Source organism: Hydractinia symbiolongicarpus, chromosome 11 (genome assembly GCF_029227915.1).
Source record: "Hydractinia symbiolongicarpus strain clone_291-10 chromosome 11, HSymV2.1, whole genome shotgun sequence".
Taxonomy (NCBI): domain Eukaryota; kingdom Metazoa; phylum Cnidaria; class Hydrozoa; order Anthoathecata; family Hydractiniidae; genus Hydractinia; species Hydractinia symbiolongicarpus.
The window spans coordinates 14,371,536-14,388,638 of record NC_079885.1 but is presented as its reverse complement, the minus strand read 5'-3'; the positions used below and the strand labels follow the sequence as shown (position 1 = coordinate 14,388,638).

Below are 17,103 nucleotides of genomic sequence, written 5' to 3'. Positions count from 1 at the left end.
GCGGCTATTGCGTAAAAAACATACGTCACAATCGTAATGATAAATAATGTGACGTGAAAAAGTCAATAGCCTACGACACCGGGAGTTCCCAGGCGGTCCCCCATCCAAGTACTATCCCGGCCCGACGATGCTTAACTTCCGTGATCGGACGAGAACAGGTGTGTTCATCGTGGTATGGTCGTAGACAAACAAACGAGCAGATATCTACGATTTATTAGCACATTACATCGAAAATGGTTTAAGCTTTAAAGATCATATTTCTTGACTGGTTTATCCGAAATACATTACATCGAAAATGGTTCAAATTTTAAAGATCATAATTCTTGACTGGGTGATCGGAAATAGTTCGTGTTTATGTGCATTTGAAAGCTCTTTTTAAGCGCTATCGATTCTTTACGACAATAATGCGCTTTAAGATTTCCGGTAAAAAGTTCCAACGAAGGCAATTTAGGGTACTTTCAGACTTAATTTTCATATGACAAAGTTAGTTAGCAAAGTAAGTACATCGCCATTTACTTTGTCTGACGCTCGTAATCCATTCATTTGCGACGTGGCGAATTTATTGCAGCAAGATTGTAGCCCTTTTTAAGTGAAAGAAACTTCTAATCATGTCTCTTACTTGATTTACTCAGCGGCTATTGCGTAAAAAAGATACGTCACAGTCGTAATGATAAATAATGTAACGTGAAAAAGTCAATAGCCTACGACACCGGGAGTTCCCAGGCGGTTCCCCATCCAAGTACTATCCCGGCCCGACGATGCTTAACTTCCGTGATCGGACGAGAACAGGTGTGTTCATCGTGGTATGGTCGTAGACAAACAAACGGGCAGATATCTACGATTTATTAGCACATTACATCGAAAATGGTTCCAATTTTAAAGATCATATTTCTTGACTGGGTGATCGGAAATAGGTCGTGTTTATGTGCATTTGAAAGCTCTTTTTAAGCGCTATCGATTCTTTACGACAATAATGCGCTTTAAGATTTCCGGTAAAAAGTTCCAACGAAGGCAATCTAGGGTACTTTCAGTCTTAATTTTCATATGACAAAGTTAATTAGGAAAGTAACTACATCGCCATTTTCTTTGTCTGACGCTCTTAATCCATTCATTTGCGACGTGGCTCATTTATTGCAGCAAGATTGTAGCCCTTTTTAAGGGAAAGCAACTTCTAATCATGTCTCTTACTTGATTTACTCAGCGGCTATTGCGTAAAAAAATACGTCACAGTCGTAATCATAAATAATGTAACGTGAAAAAGTCAATAGCCTACGACACCAGGAGATTCCAGGCGGTCCCCCATCCAAGTACTATCCCGGCCCGACGATGCTTAACTTCCGTGATCGGACGAGAACAGGTGTGTTCATCGTGGTATGGTCGTAGACAAACAAACGGGCAGATATCTACGATTTATTAGCACATTACATCGAAAATGGTTTAAGCTTTAAAGATCATATTTCTTGACTGGTTTATCCGAAATAGGTCGTGTTTATGTGCATTTGAAAGCTCTTTTTAAGCGCTATCCATTATTTACGACAACCATGCGCTTTAAGATTTCCGGTAAAAAGTTCCAACGAATGCAATCTACGCTACTTTCAGACTTAATTTTCATATGACAAAGTTAGTTAGCAAACTAAGTACATCGCCATTTTCTTTGTCTGACGCTCGTAATCCATTCATTTGCGACGTGGCGCATTAATTGCAGCACGATTGTAGCCGTTTTGCTGGGAAAGCAACTTCTAATCATGACTTTTTCTTGATTTACTCAGCGGCTATTGCGTAAAAAAGATACGTCACAGTCGTAATGATAAATAATGTAACGTGAAAAAGTCAATAGCCTACGACACCGGGAGTTCCCAGGCGGTTCCCCATCCAAGTACTATCCCGGCCCGACGATGCTTAACTTCCGTGATCGGACGAGAACAGGTGTGTTCATCGTGGTATGGTCGTAGACAAACAAACGGGCAGATATCTACGATTTATTAGCACATTACATCGAAAATGGTTCCAATTTTAAAGATCATATTTCTTGACTGGGTGATCGGAAATAGGTCGTGTTTATGTGCATTTGAAAGCTCTTTTTAAGCGCTATCGATTCTTTACGACAATAATGCGCTTTAAGATTTCCGGTAAAAAGTTTCAACGAAGGCAATCTAGGGTACTTTCAGACTTAATTTTCATATGACAAAGTTAATTAGCAAATTAACTACATCGCCATTTTCTTTGTCTGACGCTCTTAATCCATTCATTTGCGACGTGGCGCATTTATTGCAGCAAGATTGTAGCCCTTTTTAAGGGAAAGCAACTTCTAATCATGTCTCTTACTTGATTTACTCAGCGGCTATTGCGTAAAAAAGATACGTCACAATCGTAATGATAAATAATGTGACGTGAAAAAGTCAATAGCCTACGACACCGGGAGTTCCCAGGCGGTCCCCCATCCAAGTACTATCCCGGCCCGACGATGCTTAACTTCCGTGATCGGACGAGAACAGGTGTGTTCATCGTGGTATGGTCGTAGACAAACAAACGAGCAGATATCTACGATTTATTAGCACATTACATCGAAAATGGTTTAAGCTTTAAAGATCATATTTCTTGACTGGTTTATCCGAAATACATTACATCGAAAATGGTTCAAATTTTAAAGATCATAATTCTTGACTGGGTGATCGGAAATAGTTCGTGTTTATGTGCATTTGAAAGCTCTTTTTAAGCGCTATCGATTCTTTACGACAATAATGCGCTTTAAGATTTCCGGTAAAAAGCTCCAACGAAGGCAATTTAGGGTACTTTTAGACTTAATTTTCATATGACAAAGTTAGTTAGCAAAGTAAGTACATCGCCATTTACTTTGTCTGACGCTCGTAATCCATTCATTTGCGACGTGGCGAATTTATTGCAGCAAGATTGTAGCCCTTTTTAAGTGAAAGAAACTTCTAATCATGTCTCTTACTTGATTTACTCAGCGGCTATTGCGTAAAAAAGATACGTCACAGTCGTAATGATAAATAATGTAACGTGAAAAAGTCAATAGCCTACGACACCGGGAGTTCCCAGGCGGTTCCCCATCCAAGTACTATCCCGGCCCGACGATGCTTAACTTCCGTGATCGGACGAGAACAGGTGTGTTCATCGTGGTATGGTCGTAGACAAACAAACGGGCAGATATCTACGATTTATTAGCACATTACATCCAAAATGGTTCCAATTTTAAAGATCATATTTCTTGACTGGGTGATCGGAAATAGGTCGTGTTTATGTGCATTTGAAAGCTCTTTTTAAGCGCTATCGATTCTTTACGACAATAATGCGCTTTAAGATTTCCGGTAAAAAGTTCCAACGAAGGCAATCTAGGGTACTTTCAGACTTAATTTTCATATGACAAAGTTAATTAGCAAATTAACTACATCGCCATTTTCTTTGTCTGACGCTCTTAATCCATTCATTTGCGACGTGGCGCATTTATTGCAGCAAGATTGTAGCCCTTTTTAAGGGAAAGCAACTTCTAATCATGTCTCTTACTTGATTTACTCAGCGGCTATTGCGTAAAAAAGATACGTCACAATCGTAATGATAAATAATGTGACGTGAAAAAGTCAATAGCCTACGACACCGGGAGTTCCCAGGCGGTCCCCCATCCAAGTACTATCCCGGCCCGACGATGCTTAACTTCCGTGATCGGACGAGAACAGGTGTGTTCATCGTGGTATGGTCGTAGACAAACAAACGGGCAGATATCTACGATTTATTAGCACATTACATCGAAAATGGTTTAAGCTTTAAAGATCATATTTCTTGACTGGTTTATCCGAAATAGGTCGTGTTTATGTGCATTTGAAAGTTCTTTTTAAGCGCTATCCATTATTTACGACAACCATGCGCTTTAAGATTTCCGGTAAAAAGTTCCAACGAATGCAATCTAGGGTACTTTCAGACTTAATTTTCATATGACAAAGTTAGTTAGCAAAGTAAGTACATCGCCATTTTCTTTGTCTGACGCTCGTAATCCATTCATTTGCGACGTGGCGCATTTATTGCAGCACGATTGTAGCCGTTTTGCTGGGAAAGCAACTTCTAATCATGTCTCTTTCTTGATTTACTCAGCGACTATTGCGTAAAAAAGATACGTCACAGTCGTAATGATTAATAATGTAACGTGAAAAAGTCAATAGCCTACGACACCGGGAGTTCCCAGGCGGTCCCCCATCCAAGTACTATCCCGGCCCGACGATGCTTAACTTCCGTGATCGGACGAGAACAGGTGTGTTCATCGTGGTATGGTCGTAGACAAACATACGGGCAGATATCTACGATTTATTAGCACATTACATCGAAAATGGTTCAAATTTTAAAGATCATAATTCTTGACTGGGTGATCGGAAATAGTTCGTGTTTATGTGCATTTGAAAGCTCTTTTTAAGCGCTATCGATTCTTTACGACAATAATGCGCTTTAAGATTTCCGGTAAAAAGTTCCAACGAAGGCAATCTAGGCTACTTTCAGACTTAATTTTCATATGACAAAGTTAGTTAGCAAAGTAAGTACATCGCCATTTTCTTTGTCTGACGCTCGTAATCCATTCATTTGCGACGTGGCGCATTTATTGCAGCACGATTGTAGCCGTTTTTCTGGGAAAGCAACTTCTAATCATGTCTCTTTCTTGATTTACTCAGCGGCTATTGCGTAAAAAAGATACGTCACAGTCGTAATGATAAATAATGTAACGTGAAAAAGTAAATAGCCTACGACACCGGGAGTTCCCAGGCGGTCCCCCATCCAAGTACTATCCCGGCCCGACGATGCTTAACTTCCGTGATCGGACGAGAACAGGTGTGTTCATCGTGGTATGGTCGTAGACAAACAAACGGGCAGATATCTACGATTTATTAGCACATTACATCGAAAATGGTTTAAGCTTTAAAGATCATATTTCTTGACTGGTTTGTCCGAAATAAGTCGTGTTTATGTGCATTTGAAAGCCCTTTTTAAGCGCTATCCATTATTTACGACAACCATGCGCTTTAAGATTTCCGGTAAAAAGTTCCAACGAATGCAATCTAGGCTACTTTCAGACTTAATTTTCATATGACAAAGTTAGTAAGCAAACTAAGTACATCGCCATTTTCTTTGTCTGACGCTCGTAATCCATTCATTTGCGACGTGGCGCATTTATTGCAGCACGATTGTAGCCGTTTTGCTGGGAAAGCAACTTCTAATCATGTCTTTTTCTTGATTTACTCAGCGGCTATTGCGTAAAAAAGATACGTCACAGTCGTAATGATAAATAATGTAACGTGAAAAAGTCAATAGCCTACGACACCGGGAGTTCCCAGGCGGCCCCCCATCCAAGTACTATCCAGGCCCGACGATGCTTAACTTCCGTGATCGGACGAGAACAGGTGTGTTCATCGTGGTATGGTCGTAGACAAACATACGGGCAGATATCTACGATTTATTAGCACATTACATCGAAAATGGTTCAAATTTTAAAGATCATAATTCTTGACTGGGTGATCGGAAATAGTTCGTGTTTATGTGCATTTGAAAGCTCTTTTTAAGCGATATCGATTCTTTACGACAATAATGCGCTTTAAGATTTCCGGTAAAAAGTTCCAACGAAGGCAATTTAGGGTACTTTTAGACTTAATTTTCATATGACAAAGTTAGTTAGCAAAGTAAGTACATTGCCATTTACTTTGTCTGACGCTCGTAATCTAATCATTTGCGACGTGGCGAATTTATTGCAGCAAGATTGTAGCCCTTTTTAAGGGAAAGAAACTTCTAATCATGTCTCTTACTTGATTTACTCAGCGGCCATTGCGTAAAAAAGATACGTCACAGTCGTAATGATAAATAATGTAACGTGAAAAAGTCAATAGCCTACGACACCGGGAGTTCCCAGGTGGTTCCCCATCCAAGTACTATCCCGGCCCGACGATGCATAACTTCCGTGATCGGACGAGAACAGGTGTGTTCATCGTGGTATGGTCGTAGACAAACAAACGGGCAGATATCTACGATTTATTAGCACATTACATCGAAAATGGTTCAAATTTTAAAGATCAAATTTCTTGACTGGGTGATCGGAAATAGCTCGTGTTTATGTGCATTTGAAAGCTCTTTTTAAGCGCTATCGATTCTTTACGACAAAAATGCGCTTTAAGATTTCCGGTAAAAAGTTCCAACGAAGGCAATCTAGGGTACTTTCAGACTTAATTTTCATATGACAAAGTTAATTAGCAAATTAAATACATCGCCATTTTCTTTGTCTGACGCTCGTAATCCATTCATTTGCGACGTGGCGCATTAATTGAAGCCAGATCGTAGCCGTTTTGAAGGGAAAGAAACTTCTAATCAAGTCGCTTACATGATTTACTCAGCGGCTATTGCGTAAAAAAGATACGTCACAATCGTAATGATAAATAATGTAACGTGAAAAAGTCAATAGCCTACGACACCGGGAGTTCCCAGGCGGTCCCCCATCCAAGTACTATCCCGGCCCGACGATGCATAACTTCCGTGATCGGACGAGAACAGGTGTGTTCATCGTGGTATGGTCGTAGACAAACATACGGGTAGATATCTACGATTTATTAGCACATTACATCGAAAATGGTTCAAATTTTAAAGATCATAATTCTTGACTGGGTGATCGGAAATAGTTCGTGTTTATGTGCATTTGAAAGCTCTTTTCAAGCGCTATCCATTATTTACGACAACCATGCGCTTTAAGATTTCCGGTAAAAAGTTCCAACGAAAGCAATCTGGGGTACTTTCAGACTTAATTTTCATATGACAAAGTTAATTAGCAAAGTAACTACATCGCCATTTTCTTTGTCTGACGCTCTTAATCCATTCATTTGCGACGTGGCGCATTTATTGCAGCAAGATTGTAGCCCTTTTTAAGGGAAAGCAACTTCTAATCATGTCTCTTACTTGATTTACTCAGCGGCTATTGCGTAAAAAAGATACGTCACAGTCGTAATGATAAATAATGTGACGTGAAAAAGTCAATAGCCTACGACACCGGGAGTTCCCAGGCGGTCCCCCATCCAAGTACTATCCCGGCCCGACGATGCTTAACTTCCGTGATCGGATGAGAACAGGTGTGTTCATCGTGGTATGGTCGTAGACAAACAAACGGGCAGATATCTACGATTTATTAGCACATTACATCGAAAATGGTTTAAACTTTAAAGGTCATATTTCTTGACTGGATTATCCGAAATAGGTCGTGTTTATGTGCATTTGAAAGCTCTTTTTAAGCGCTATCCATTATTTACGACAACCATGCGCTTTAAGATTTCCCGTAAAAAGTTCCAACGAAGGCAATCTAGGGTACTTTCAGTCTTAATTTTCATATGACAAAGTTAATTAGCAAAGTAACTACATCGCCATTTTCTTTGTCTGACGCTCGTAATCCATTCATTTGCGACGTGGCGAATTTATTGCAGCAAGATTGTAGCCCTTTTTAAGTGAAAGAAACTTCTAATCATGTCTCTTACTTGATTTACTCAGCGGCTATTGCGTAAAAAAGATACGTCACAGTCGTAATGATAAATAATGTAACGTGAAAAAGTCAATAGCCTACGACACCGGGAGTTCCCAGGCGGTCCCCCATCCAAGTACTATCCCGGCCCGACGATGCTTAACTTCCGTGATCGGACGAGAACAGGTGTGTTCATCGTGGTATGGTCGTAGACAAACAAACGGGCAGATATCTACGATTTATTAGCACATTACATCGAAAATGGTTCCAATTTTAAAGATCATATTTCTTGACTGGGTGATCGGAAATAGGTCGTGTTTATGTGCATTTGAAAGCTCTTTTTAAGCGCTATCGATTCTTTACGACAATAATGCGCTTTAAGATTTCCGGTAAAAAGTTCCAACGAAGGCAATCTAGGGTACTTTCAGACTTAATTTTCATATGACAAAGTTAATTAGCAAATTAACTACATCGCCATTTTCTTTGTCTGACGCTCTTAATCCATTCATTTGCGACGTGGCGCATTTATTGCAGCAAGATTGTAGCCCTTTTCAAGGGAAAGCAACTTCTAATCATGTCTCTTACTTGATTTACTCAGCGGCTATTGCGTAAAAAAGATACGTCACAATCGTAATGATAAATAATGTGACGTGAAAAAGTCAATAGCCTACGACACCGGGAGTTCCCAGGCGGTCCCCCATCCAAGTACTATCCCGGCCCGACGATGCTTAACTTCCGTGATCGGACGAGAACAGGTGTGTTCATCGTGGTATGGTCGTAGACAAACAAACGGGCAGATATCTACGATTTATTAGCACATTACATCGAAAATGGTTTAAGCTTTAAAGATCATATTTCTTGACTGGTTTATCCGAAATAGGTCGTGTTTATGTGCATTTGAAAGTTCTTTTTAAGCGCTATCCATTATTTACGACAACCATGCGCTTTAAGATTTCCGGTAAAAAGTTCCAACGAATGCAATCTAGGGTACTTTCAGACTTAATTTTCATATGACAAAGTTAGTTAGCAAAGTAAGTACATCGCCATTTTCTTTGTCTGACGCTCGTAATCCATTCATTTGCGACGTGGCGCATTTATTGCAGCACGATTGTAGCCGTTTTGCTGGGAAAGCAACTTCTAATCATGTCTCTTTCTTGATTTACTCAGCGACTATTGCGTAAAAAAGATACGTCACAGTCGTAATGATAAATAATGTAACGTGAAAAAGTCAATAGCCTACGACACCGGGAGTTCCCAGGCGGTTCCCCATCCAAGTACTATCCTGGCCCGACGATGCTTAACTTCCGTGATCGGACGAGAACAGGTGTGTTCATCGTGGTATGGTCGTAGACAAACAAACGGGCAGATATCTACGATTTATTAGCACATTACATCGAAAATGGTTCCAATTTTAAAGATCATATTTCTTGACTGGGTGATCGGAAATAGGTCGTGTTTATGTGCATTTGAAAGCTCTTTTTAAGCGCTATCGATTCTTTACGACAATAATGCGCTTTAAGATTTCCGGTAAAAAGTTCCAACGAAGGCAATCTAGGGTACTTTCAGACTTAATTTTCATATGACAAAGTTAATTAGCAAATTAACTACATCGCCATTTTCTTTGTCTGACGCTCTTAATCCATTCATTTGCGACGTGGCGCATTTATTGCAGCAAGATTGTAGCCCTTTTTAAGGGAAAGCAACTTCTAATCATGTCTCTTACTTGATTTACTCAGCGGCTATTGCGTAAAAAAGATACGTCACAATCGTAATGATAAATAATGTGACGTGAAAAAGTAAATAGCCTACGACACCGGGAGTTCCCAGGCGGTCCCCCATCCAAGTACTATCCCGTCCCGACGATGCTTAACTTCCGTGATCGGACGAGAACAGGTGTGTTCATCGTGGTATGGTCGTAGACAAACAAACGGGCAGATATCTACGATTTATTAGCACATTACATCGAAAATGGTTTAAGCTTTAAAGATCATATTTCTTGACTGGTTTATCCGAAATAGGTCGTGTTTATGTGCATTTGAAAGTTCTTTTTAAGCGCTATCCATTATTTACGACAACCATGCGCTTTAAGATTTCCGGTAAAAAGTTCCAACGAATGCAATCTAGGGTACTTTCAGACTTAATTTTCATATGACAAAGTTAGTTAGCAAAGTAAGTACATCGCCATTTTCTTTGTCTGACGCTCGTAATCCATTCATTTGCGACGTGGCGCATTTATTGCAGCACGATTGTAGCCGTTTTGCTGGGAAAGCAACTTCTAATCATGTCTCTTTCTTGATTTACTCAGCGACTATTGCGTAAAAAAGATACGTCACAGTCGTAATGATTAATAATGTAACGTGAAAAAGTCAATAGCCTACGACACCGGGAGTTCCCAGGCGGTCCCCCATCCAAGTACTATCCCGGCCCGACGATGCTTAACTTCCGTGATCGGACGAGAACAGGTGTGTTCATCGTGGTATGGTCGTAGACAAACAAACGGGCAGATATCTACGATTTAATAGCACATTACATCGAAAATGGTTTAAGCTTTAAAGATCATATTTCTTGACTGGTTTGTCCGAAATAAGTCGTGTTTATGTGCATTTGAAAGCCCTTTTTAAGCGCTATCCATTATTTACGACAACCATGCGCTTTAAGATTTCCGGTAAAAAGTTCCAACGAATGCAATCTAGGCTACTTTCAGACTTAATTTTCATATGACAAAGTTAGTAAGCAAACTAAGCACATCGCCATTTTCTTTGTCTGACGCTCGTAATCCATTCATTTGCGACGTGGCGCATTTATTGCAGCACGATTGTAGCCGTTTTGCTGGGAAAGCAACTTCTAATCATGTCTTTTTCTTGATTTACTCAGCGGCTATTGCGTAAAAAAGATACGTCACAGTCGTAATGATAAATAATGTAACGTGAAAAAGTCAATAGCCTACGACACCGGGAGTTCCCAGGCGGTCCCCCATCCAAGTACTATCCAGGCCCGACGATGCTTAACTTCCGTGATCGGACGAGAACAGGTGTGTTCATCGTGGTATGGTCGTAGACAAACATACGGGCAGATATCTACGATTTATTAGCACATTACATCGAAAATGGTTCAAATTTTAAAGATCATAATTCTTGACTGGGTGATCGGAAATAGTTCGTGTTTATGTGCATTTGAAAGCTCTTTTTAAGCGATATCGATTCTTTACGACAATAATGCGCTTTAAGATTTCCGGTAAAAAGTTCCAACGAAGGCAATTTAGGGTACTTTTAGACTTAATTTTCATATGACAAAGTTAGTTAGCAAAGTAAGTACATTGCCATTTACTTTGTCTGACGCTCGTAATCTAATCATTTGCGACGTGGCGAATTTATTGCAGCAAGATTGTAGCCCTTTTTAAGGGAAAGAAACTTCTAATCATGTCTCTTACTTGATTTACTCAGCGGCCATTGCGTAAAAAAGATACGTCACAGTCGTAATGATAAATAATGTAACGTGAAAAAGTCAATAGCCTACGACACCGGGAGTTCCCAGGTGGTTCCCCATCCAAGTACTATCCCGGCCCGACGATGCTTAACTTCCGTGATCGGACGAGAACAGGTGTGTTCATCGTGGTATGGTCGTAGACAAACAAACGGGCAGATATCTACGATTTATTAGCACATTACATCGAAAATGGTTTAAGCTTTAAAGATCATATTTCTTGACTGGTTTGTCCGAAATAAGTCGTGTTTATGTGCATTTGAAAGCCCTTTTTAAGCGCTATCCATTATTTACGACAACCATGCGCTTTAAGATTTCCGGTAAAAAGTTCCAACGAATGCAATCTAGGCTACTTTCAGACTTAATTTTCATATGACAAAGTTAGTAAGCAAACTAAGTACATCGCCATTTTCTTTGTCTGACGCTCGTAATCCATTCATTTGCGACGTGGCGCATTTATTGCAGCACGATTGTAGCCGTTTTGCTGGGAAAGCAACTTCTAATCATGTCTTTTTCTTGATTTACTCAGCGGCTATTGCGTAAAAAAGATACGTCACAGTCGTAATGATAAATAATGTAACGTGAAAAAGTCAATAGCCTACGACACCGGGAGTTCCCAGGCGGTCCCCCATCCAAGTACTATCCAGGCCCGACGATGCTTAACTTCCGTGATCGGACGAGAACAGGTGTGTTCATCGTGGTATGGTCGTAGACAAACATACGGGCAGATATCTACGATTTATTAGCACATTACATCGAAAATGGTTCAAATTTTAAAGATCATAATTCTTGACTGGGTGATCGGAAATAGTTCGTGTTTATGTGCATTTGAAAGCTCTTTTTAAGCGATATCGATTCTTTACGACAATAATGCGCTTTAAGATTTCCGGTAAAAAGTTCCAACGAAGGCAATTTAGGGTACTTTTAGACTTAATTTTCATATGACAAAGTTAGTTAGCAAAGTAAGTACATTGCCATTTACTTTGTCTGACGCTCGTAATCTAATCATTTGCGACGTGGCGAATTTATTGCAGCAAGATTGTAGCCCTTTTTAAGGGAAAGAAACTTCTAATCATGTCTCTTACTTGATTTACTCAGCGGCCATTGCGTAAAAAAGATACGTCACAGTCGTAATGATAAATAATGTTACGTGAAAAAGTCAATAGCCTACGACACCGGCAGTTCCCAGGTGGTTCCCCATCCAAGTACTATCCTGGCCCGACGATGCTTAACTTCCGTGATCGGACGAGAACAGGTGTGTTCATCGTGGTATGGTCGTAGACAAACAAACGGGCAGATATCTACGATTTATTAGCACATTACATCGAAAATGGTTCAAATTTTAAAGATCAATTTTCTTGACTGGGTGATCGGAAATAGCTCGTGTTTATGTGCATTTGAAAGCTCTTTTTAAGCGCTATCGATTCTTTACGACAAAAATGCGCTTTAAGATTTCCGGTAAAAAGTTCCAACGAAGGCAATCTAGGGTACTTTCAGACTTAATTTTCATATGACAAAGTTAATTAGCAAATTAAATACATCGCCATTTTCTTTGTCTGACGCTCGTAATCCATTCATTTGCGACGTGGCGCATTAATTGAAGCCAGATCGTAGCCGTTTTGAAGGGAAAGAAACTTCTAATCAAGTCGCTTACATGATTTACTCAGCGGCTATTGCGTAAAAAAGATACGTCACAATCGTAATGATAAATAATGTAACGTGAAAAAGTCAATAGCCTACGACACCGGGAGTTCCCAGGCGGTCCCCCATCCAAGTACTATCCCGGCCCGACGATGCATAACTTCCGTGATCGGACGAGAACAGGTGTGTTCATCGTGGTATGGTCGTAGACAAACATACGGGTAGATATCTACGATTTATTAGCACATTACATCGAAAATGGTTCAAATTTTAAAGATCATAATTCTTGACTGGGTGATCGGAAATAGTTCGTGTTTATGTGCATTTGAAAGCTCTTTTCAAGCGCTATCCATTATTTACGACAACCATGCGCTTTAAGATTTCCGGTAAAAAGTTCCAACGAAAGCAATCTGGGGTACTTTCAGACTTAATTTTCATATGACAAAGTTAATTAGCAAAGTAACTACATCGCCATTTTCTTTGTCTGACGCTCTTAATCCATTCATTTGCGACGTGGCGCATTTATTGCAGCAAGATTGTAGCCCTTTTTAAGGGAAAGCAACTTCTAATCATGTCTCTTACTTGATTTACTCAGCGGCTATTGCGTAAAAAAGATACGTCACAGTCGTAATGATAAATAATGTGACGTGAAAAAGTCAATAGCCTACGACACCGGGAGTTCCCAGGCGGTCCCCCATCCAAGTACTATCCCGGCCCGACGATGCTTAACTTCCGTGATCGGATGAGAACAGGTGTGTTCATCGTGGTATGGTCGTAGACAAACAAACGGGCAGATATCTACGATTTATTAGCACATTACATCGAAAATGGTTTAAACTTTAAAGGTCATATTTCTTGACTGGATTATCCGAAATAGGTCGTGTTTATGTGCATTTGAAAGCTCTTTTTAAGCGCTATCCATTATTTACGACAACCATGCGCTTTAAGATTTCCCGTAAAAAGTTCCAACGAAGGCAATCTAGGGTACTTTCAGTCTTAATTTTCATATGACAAAGTTAATTAGCAAAGTAACTACATCGCCATTTTCTTTGTCTGACGCTCTTAATCCATTCATTTGCGACGTGGCGGATTTATTGCAGCACGATTGTAGCCGTTTTGCTGGGAAAGCAACTTCTAATCATGTCTTTTTCTTGATTTACTCAGCGGCTATTGCGTAAAAAAGATACGTCACAGTCGTAATGATAAATAATGTAACGTGAAAAAGTCAATAGCCTACGACACCGGGAGTTCCCAGGCGGTCCCCCATCCAAGTACTATCCAGGCCCGACGATGCTTAACTTCCGTGATCGGACGAGAACAGGTGTGTTCATCGTGGTATGGTCGTAGACAAACATACGGGCAGATATCTACGATTTATTAGCACATTACATCGAAAATGGTTCAAATTTTAAAGATCATAATTCTTGACTGGGTGATCGGAAATAGTTCGTGTTTATGTGCATTTGAAAGCTCTTTTTAAGCGATATCGATTCTTTACGACAATAATGCGCTTTAAGATTTCCGGTAAAAAGTTCCAACGAAGGCAATTTAGGGTACTTTTAGACTTAATTTTCATATGACAAAGTTAGTTAGCAAAGTAAGTACATTGCCATTTACTTTGTCTGACGCTCGTAATCTAATCATTTGCGACGTGGCGAATTTATTGCAGCAAGATTGTAGCCCTTTTTAAGGGAAAGAAACTTCTAATCATGTCTCTTACTTGATTTACTCAGCGGCCATTGCGTAAAAAAGATACGTCACAGTCGTAATGATAAATAATGTAACGTGAAAAAGTCAATAGCCTACGACACCGGGAGTTCCCAGGTGGTTCCCCATCCAAGTACTATCCCGGCCCGACGATGCTTAACTTCCGTGATCGGACGAGAACAGGTGTGTTCATCGTGGTATGGTCGTAGACAAACAAACGGGCAGATATCTACGATTTATTAGCACATTACATCGAAAATGGTTCAAATTTTAAAGATCAAATTTCTTGACTGGGTGATCGGAAATAGCTCGTGTTTATGTGCATTTGAAAGCTCTTTTTAAGCGCTATCGATTCTTTACGACAAAAATGCGCTTTAAGATTTCCGGTAAAAAGTTCCAACGAAGGCAATCTAGGGTACTTTCAGACTTAATTTTCATATGACAAAGTTAATTAGCAAATTAAATACATCGCCATTTTCTTTGTCTGACGCTCGTAATCCATTCATTTGCGACGTGGCGCATTAATTGAAGCCAGATCGTAGCCGTTTTGAAGGGAAAGAAACTTCTAATCAAGTCGCTTACATGATTTACTCAGCGGCTATTGCGTAAAAAAGATACGTCACAATCGTAATGATAAATAATGTAACGTGAAAAAGTCAATAGCCTACGACACCGGGAGTTCCCAGGCGGTCCCCCATCCAAGTACTATCCCGGCCCGACGATGCATAACTTCCGTGATCGGACGAGAACAGGTGTGTTCATCGTGGTATGGTCGTAGACAAACATACGGGTAGATATCTACGATTTATTAGCACATTACATCGAAAATGGTTCAAATTTTAAAGATCATAATTCTTGACTGGGTGATCGGAAATAGTTCGTGTTTATGTGCATTTGAAAGCTCTTTTCAAGCGCTATCCATTATTTACGACAATAATGCGCTTTAAGATTTCCGGTAAAAAGTTCCAACGAAGGCAATCTAGGGTACTTTCAGACTTAATTTTCATATGACAAAGTTAATTAGCAAAGTAACTACATCGCCATTTTCTTTGTCTGACGCTCTTAATCCATTCATTTGCGACGTGGCGCATTTATTGCAGCACGATTGTAGCCGTTTTGCTGGGAAAGCAACTTCTAATCATGTCTTATTCTTGATTTACTCAGCGGCTATTGCGTAAAAAAGATACGTCACAGTCGTAATGATAAATAATGTAACGTGAAAAAGTCAATAGCCTACGACACCGGGAGTTCCCAGGCGGTCCCCCATCCAAGTACTATCCAGGCCCGACGATGCTTAACTTCCGTGATCGGACGAGAACAGGTGTGTTCACCGTGGTATGGTCGTAGACAAACATACGGGCAGATATCTACGATTTATTAGCACATTACATCGAAAATGGTTCAAATTTTAAAGATCATAATTCTTGACTGGGTGATCGGAAATAGTTCGTGTTTATGTGCATTTGAAAGCTCTTTTTAAGCGATATCGATTCTTTACGACAATAATACGCTTTAAGATTTCCGGTAAAAAGTTCCAACGAAGGCAATTTAGGGTACTTTTAGACTTAATTTTCATATGACAAAGTTAGTTAGCAAAGTAAGTACATTGCCATTTACTTTGTCTGACGCTCGTAATCTAATCATTTGCGACGTGGCGAATTTATTGCAGCAAGATTGTAGCCCTTTTTAAGGGAAAGAAACTTCTAATCATGTCTCTTACTTGATTTACTCAGCGGCCATTGCGTAAAAAAGATACGTCACAGTCGTAATGATAAATAATGTAACGTGAAAAAGTCAATAGCCTACGACACCGGGAGTTCCCAGGTGGTTCCCCATCCAAGTACTATCCCGGCCCGACGATGCTTAACTTCCGTGATCGGACGAGAACAGGTGTGTTCATCGTGGTATGGTCGTAGACAAACAAACGGGCAGATATCTACGATTTATTAGCACATTACATCGAAAATGGTTCAAATTTTAAAGATCAAATTTCTTGACTGGGTGATCGGAAATAGCTCGTGTTTATGTGCATTTGAAAGCTCTTTTTAAGCGCTATCGATTCTTTACGACAAAAATGCGCTTTAAGATTTCCGGTAAAAAGTTCCAACGAAGGCAATCTAGGGTACTTTCAGACTTAATTTTCATATGACAAAGTTAATTAGCAAATTAAATACATCGCCATTTTCTTTGTCTGACGCTCGTAATCCATTCATTTGCGACGTGGCGCATTAATTGAAGCCAGATCGTAGCCGTTTTGAAGGGAAAGAAACTTCTAATCAAGTCGCTTACATGATTTACTCAGCGGCTATTGCGTAAAAAAGATACGTCACAATCGTAATGATAAATAATGTAACGTGAAAAAGTCAATAGCCTACGACACCGGGAGTTCCCAGGCGGTCCCCCATCCAAGTACTATCCCGGCCCGACGATGCATAACTTCCGTGATCGGACGAGAACAGGTGTGTTCATCGTGGTATGGTCGTAGACAAACATACGGGTAGATATCTACGATTTATTAGCACATTACATCGAAAATGGTTCAAATTTTAAAGATCATAATTCTTGACTGGGTGATCGGAAATAGTTCGTGTTTATGTGCATTTGAAAGCTCTTTTCAAGCGCTATCCATTATTTACGACAACCATGCGCTTTAAGATTTCCGGTAAAAAGTTCCAACGAAAGCAATCTGGGGTACTTTCAGACTTAATTTTCATATGACAAAGTTAATTAGCAAAGTAACTACATCGCCATTTTCTTTTTCTGACGCTCTTAATCCATTC

General features: G+C 40.0%; 30 non-coding genes across 30 annotated transcripts; all 30 read right to left on the bottom strand.

Annotated features, from left to right (window-relative positions):
• Nucleotides 1-67: 67 nt before the first annotated feature.
• Nucleotides 68-186, bottom strand: LOC130614921 (5S ribosomal RNA). The gene has a single exon (XR_008976012.1). It is a non-coding gene; the product is annotated as a 5S ribosomal RNA (ribosomal RNA).
• Nucleotides 187-698: 512 nt separating this feature from the next.
• Nucleotides 699-817, bottom strand: LOC130615779 (5S ribosomal RNA). The gene has a single exon (XR_008976865.1). It is a non-coding gene; the product is annotated as a 5S ribosomal RNA (ribosomal RNA).
• A 449-nt stretch (nt 818-1,266) lies between these two features.
• Nucleotides 1,267-1,385, bottom strand: LOC130617407 (5S ribosomal RNA). Its single transcript, XR_008978484.1, has one exon. It is a non-coding gene; the product is annotated as a 5S ribosomal RNA (ribosomal RNA).
• A 450-nt stretch (nt 1,386-1,835) lies between these two features.
• LOC130615777 (5S ribosomal RNA) lies at nt 1,836-1,954 on the bottom strand. The gene has a single exon (XR_008976864.1). It is a non-coding gene; the product is annotated as a 5S ribosomal RNA (ribosomal RNA).
• A 450-nt stretch (nt 1,955-2,404) lies between these two features.
• Nucleotides 2,405-2,523, bottom strand: LOC130614920 (5S ribosomal RNA). The gene has a single exon (XR_008976010.1). It is a non-coding gene; the product is annotated as a 5S ribosomal RNA (ribosomal RNA).
• A 512-nt stretch (nt 2,524-3,035) lies between these two features.
• LOC130615776 (5S ribosomal RNA) lies at nt 3,036-3,154 on the bottom strand. The gene has a single exon (XR_008976863.1). It is a non-coding gene; the product is annotated as a 5S ribosomal RNA (ribosomal RNA).
• A 450-nt stretch (nt 3,155-3,604) lies between these two features.
• On the bottom strand, nt 3,605-3,723 carry LOC130614919 (5S ribosomal RNA). The gene has a single exon (XR_008976009.1). It is a non-coding gene; the product is annotated as a 5S ribosomal RNA (ribosomal RNA).
• Nucleotides 3,724-4,173: 450 nt separating this feature from the next.
• LOC130614918 (5S ribosomal RNA) lies at nt 4,174-4,292 on the bottom strand. Its single transcript, XR_008976008.1, has one exon. It is a non-coding gene; the product is annotated as a 5S ribosomal RNA (ribosomal RNA).
• Nucleotides 4,293-4,742: 450 nt separating this feature from the next.
• Nucleotides 4,743-4,861, bottom strand: LOC130614915 (5S ribosomal RNA). Its single transcript, XR_008976006.1, has one exon. It is a non-coding gene; the product is annotated as a 5S ribosomal RNA (ribosomal RNA).
• Nucleotides 4,862-5,311: 450 nt separating this feature from the next.
• LOC130615994 (5S ribosomal RNA) lies at nt 5,312-5,430 on the bottom strand. Its single transcript, XR_008977079.1, has one exon. It is a non-coding gene; the product is annotated as a 5S ribosomal RNA (ribosomal RNA).
• A 450-nt stretch (nt 5,431-5,880) lies between these two features.
• LOC130617065 (5S ribosomal RNA) lies at nt 5,881-5,999 on the bottom strand. The gene has a single exon (XR_008978143.1). It is a non-coding gene; the product is annotated as a 5S ribosomal RNA (ribosomal RNA).
• A 450-nt stretch (nt 6,000-6,449) lies between these two features.
• On the bottom strand, nt 6,450-6,568 carry LOC130616618 (5S ribosomal RNA). Its single transcript, XR_008977699.1, has one exon. It is a non-coding gene; the product is annotated as a 5S ribosomal RNA (ribosomal RNA).
• Nucleotides 6,569-7,018: 450 nt separating this feature from the next.
• Nucleotides 7,019-7,137, bottom strand: LOC130615640 (5S ribosomal RNA). The gene has a single exon (XR_008976728.1). It is a non-coding gene; the product is annotated as a 5S ribosomal RNA (ribosomal RNA).
• Nucleotides 7,138-7,587: 450 nt separating this feature from the next.
• On the bottom strand, nt 7,588-7,706 carry LOC130614914 (5S ribosomal RNA). The gene has a single exon (XR_008976005.1). It is a non-coding gene; the product is annotated as a 5S ribosomal RNA (ribosomal RNA).
• A 450-nt stretch (nt 7,707-8,156) lies between these two features.
• Nucleotides 8,157-8,275, bottom strand: LOC130614913 (5S ribosomal RNA). The gene has a single exon (XR_008976004.1). It is a non-coding gene; the product is annotated as a 5S ribosomal RNA (ribosomal RNA).
• A 450-nt stretch (nt 8,276-8,725) lies between these two features.
• LOC130615500 (5S ribosomal RNA) lies at nt 8,726-8,844 on the bottom strand. Its single transcript, XR_008976589.1, has one exon. It is a non-coding gene; the product is annotated as a 5S ribosomal RNA (ribosomal RNA).
• A 450-nt stretch (nt 8,845-9,294) lies between these two features.
• Nucleotides 9,295-9,413, bottom strand: LOC130616867 (5S ribosomal RNA). The gene has a single exon (XR_008977946.1). It is a non-coding gene; the product is annotated as a 5S ribosomal RNA (ribosomal RNA).
• Nucleotides 9,414-9,863: 450 nt separating this feature from the next.
• On the bottom strand, nt 9,864-9,982 carry LOC130614912 (5S ribosomal RNA). The gene has a single exon (XR_008976003.1). It is a non-coding gene; the product is annotated as a 5S ribosomal RNA (ribosomal RNA).
• A 450-nt stretch (nt 9,983-10,432) lies between these two features.
• Nucleotides 10,433-10,551, bottom strand: LOC130615316 (5S ribosomal RNA). Its single transcript, XR_008976405.1, has one exon. It is a non-coding gene; the product is annotated as a 5S ribosomal RNA (ribosomal RNA).
• A 450-nt stretch (nt 10,552-11,001) lies between these two features.
• LOC130615531 (5S ribosomal RNA) lies at nt 11,002-11,120 on the bottom strand. The gene has a single exon (XR_008976620.1). It is a non-coding gene; the product is annotated as a 5S ribosomal RNA (ribosomal RNA).
• Nucleotides 11,121-11,570: 450 nt separating this feature from the next.
• LOC130615315 (5S ribosomal RNA) lies at nt 11,571-11,689 on the bottom strand. The gene has a single exon (XR_008976404.1). It is a non-coding gene; the product is annotated as a 5S ribosomal RNA (ribosomal RNA).
• A 450-nt stretch (nt 11,690-12,139) lies between these two features.
• On the bottom strand, nt 12,140-12,258 carry LOC130616499 (5S ribosomal RNA). Its single transcript, XR_008977580.1, has one exon. It is a non-coding gene; the product is annotated as a 5S ribosomal RNA (ribosomal RNA).
• Nucleotides 12,259-12,708: 450 nt separating this feature from the next.
• On the bottom strand, nt 12,709-12,827 carry LOC130616617 (5S ribosomal RNA). Its single transcript, XR_008977698.1, has one exon. It is a non-coding gene; the product is annotated as a 5S ribosomal RNA (ribosomal RNA).
• Nucleotides 12,828-13,277: 450 nt separating this feature from the next.
• On the bottom strand, nt 13,278-13,396 carry LOC130615628 (5S ribosomal RNA). Its single transcript, XR_008976716.1, has one exon. It is a non-coding gene; the product is annotated as a 5S ribosomal RNA (ribosomal RNA).
• A 450-nt stretch (nt 13,397-13,846) lies between these two features.
• Nucleotides 13,847-13,965, bottom strand: LOC130615314 (5S ribosomal RNA). The gene has a single exon (XR_008976403.1). It is a non-coding gene; the product is annotated as a 5S ribosomal RNA (ribosomal RNA).
• A 450-nt stretch (nt 13,966-14,415) lies between these two features.
• Nucleotides 14,416-14,534, bottom strand: LOC130615530 (5S ribosomal RNA). Its single transcript, XR_008976619.1, has one exon. It is a non-coding gene; the product is annotated as a 5S ribosomal RNA (ribosomal RNA).
• A 450-nt stretch (nt 14,535-14,984) lies between these two features.
• Nucleotides 14,985-15,103, bottom strand: LOC130616616 (5S ribosomal RNA). Its single transcript, XR_008977697.1, has one exon. It is a non-coding gene; the product is annotated as a 5S ribosomal RNA (ribosomal RNA).
• Nucleotides 15,104-15,553: 450 nt separating this feature from the next.
• Nucleotides 15,554-15,672, bottom strand: LOC130615713 (5S ribosomal RNA). The gene has a single exon (XR_008976800.1). It is a non-coding gene; the product is annotated as a 5S ribosomal RNA (ribosomal RNA).
• Nucleotides 15,673-16,122: 450 nt separating this feature from the next.
• On the bottom strand, nt 16,123-16,241 carry LOC130615528 (5S ribosomal RNA). The gene has a single exon (XR_008976617.1). It is a non-coding gene; the product is annotated as a 5S ribosomal RNA (ribosomal RNA).
• Nucleotides 16,242-16,691: 450 nt separating this feature from the next.
• Nucleotides 16,692-16,810, bottom strand: LOC130616615 (5S ribosomal RNA). The gene has a single exon (XR_008977696.1). It is a non-coding gene; the product is annotated as a 5S ribosomal RNA (ribosomal RNA).
• Between the last annotated feature and the right edge of the window lie 293 nt (nt 16,811-17,103).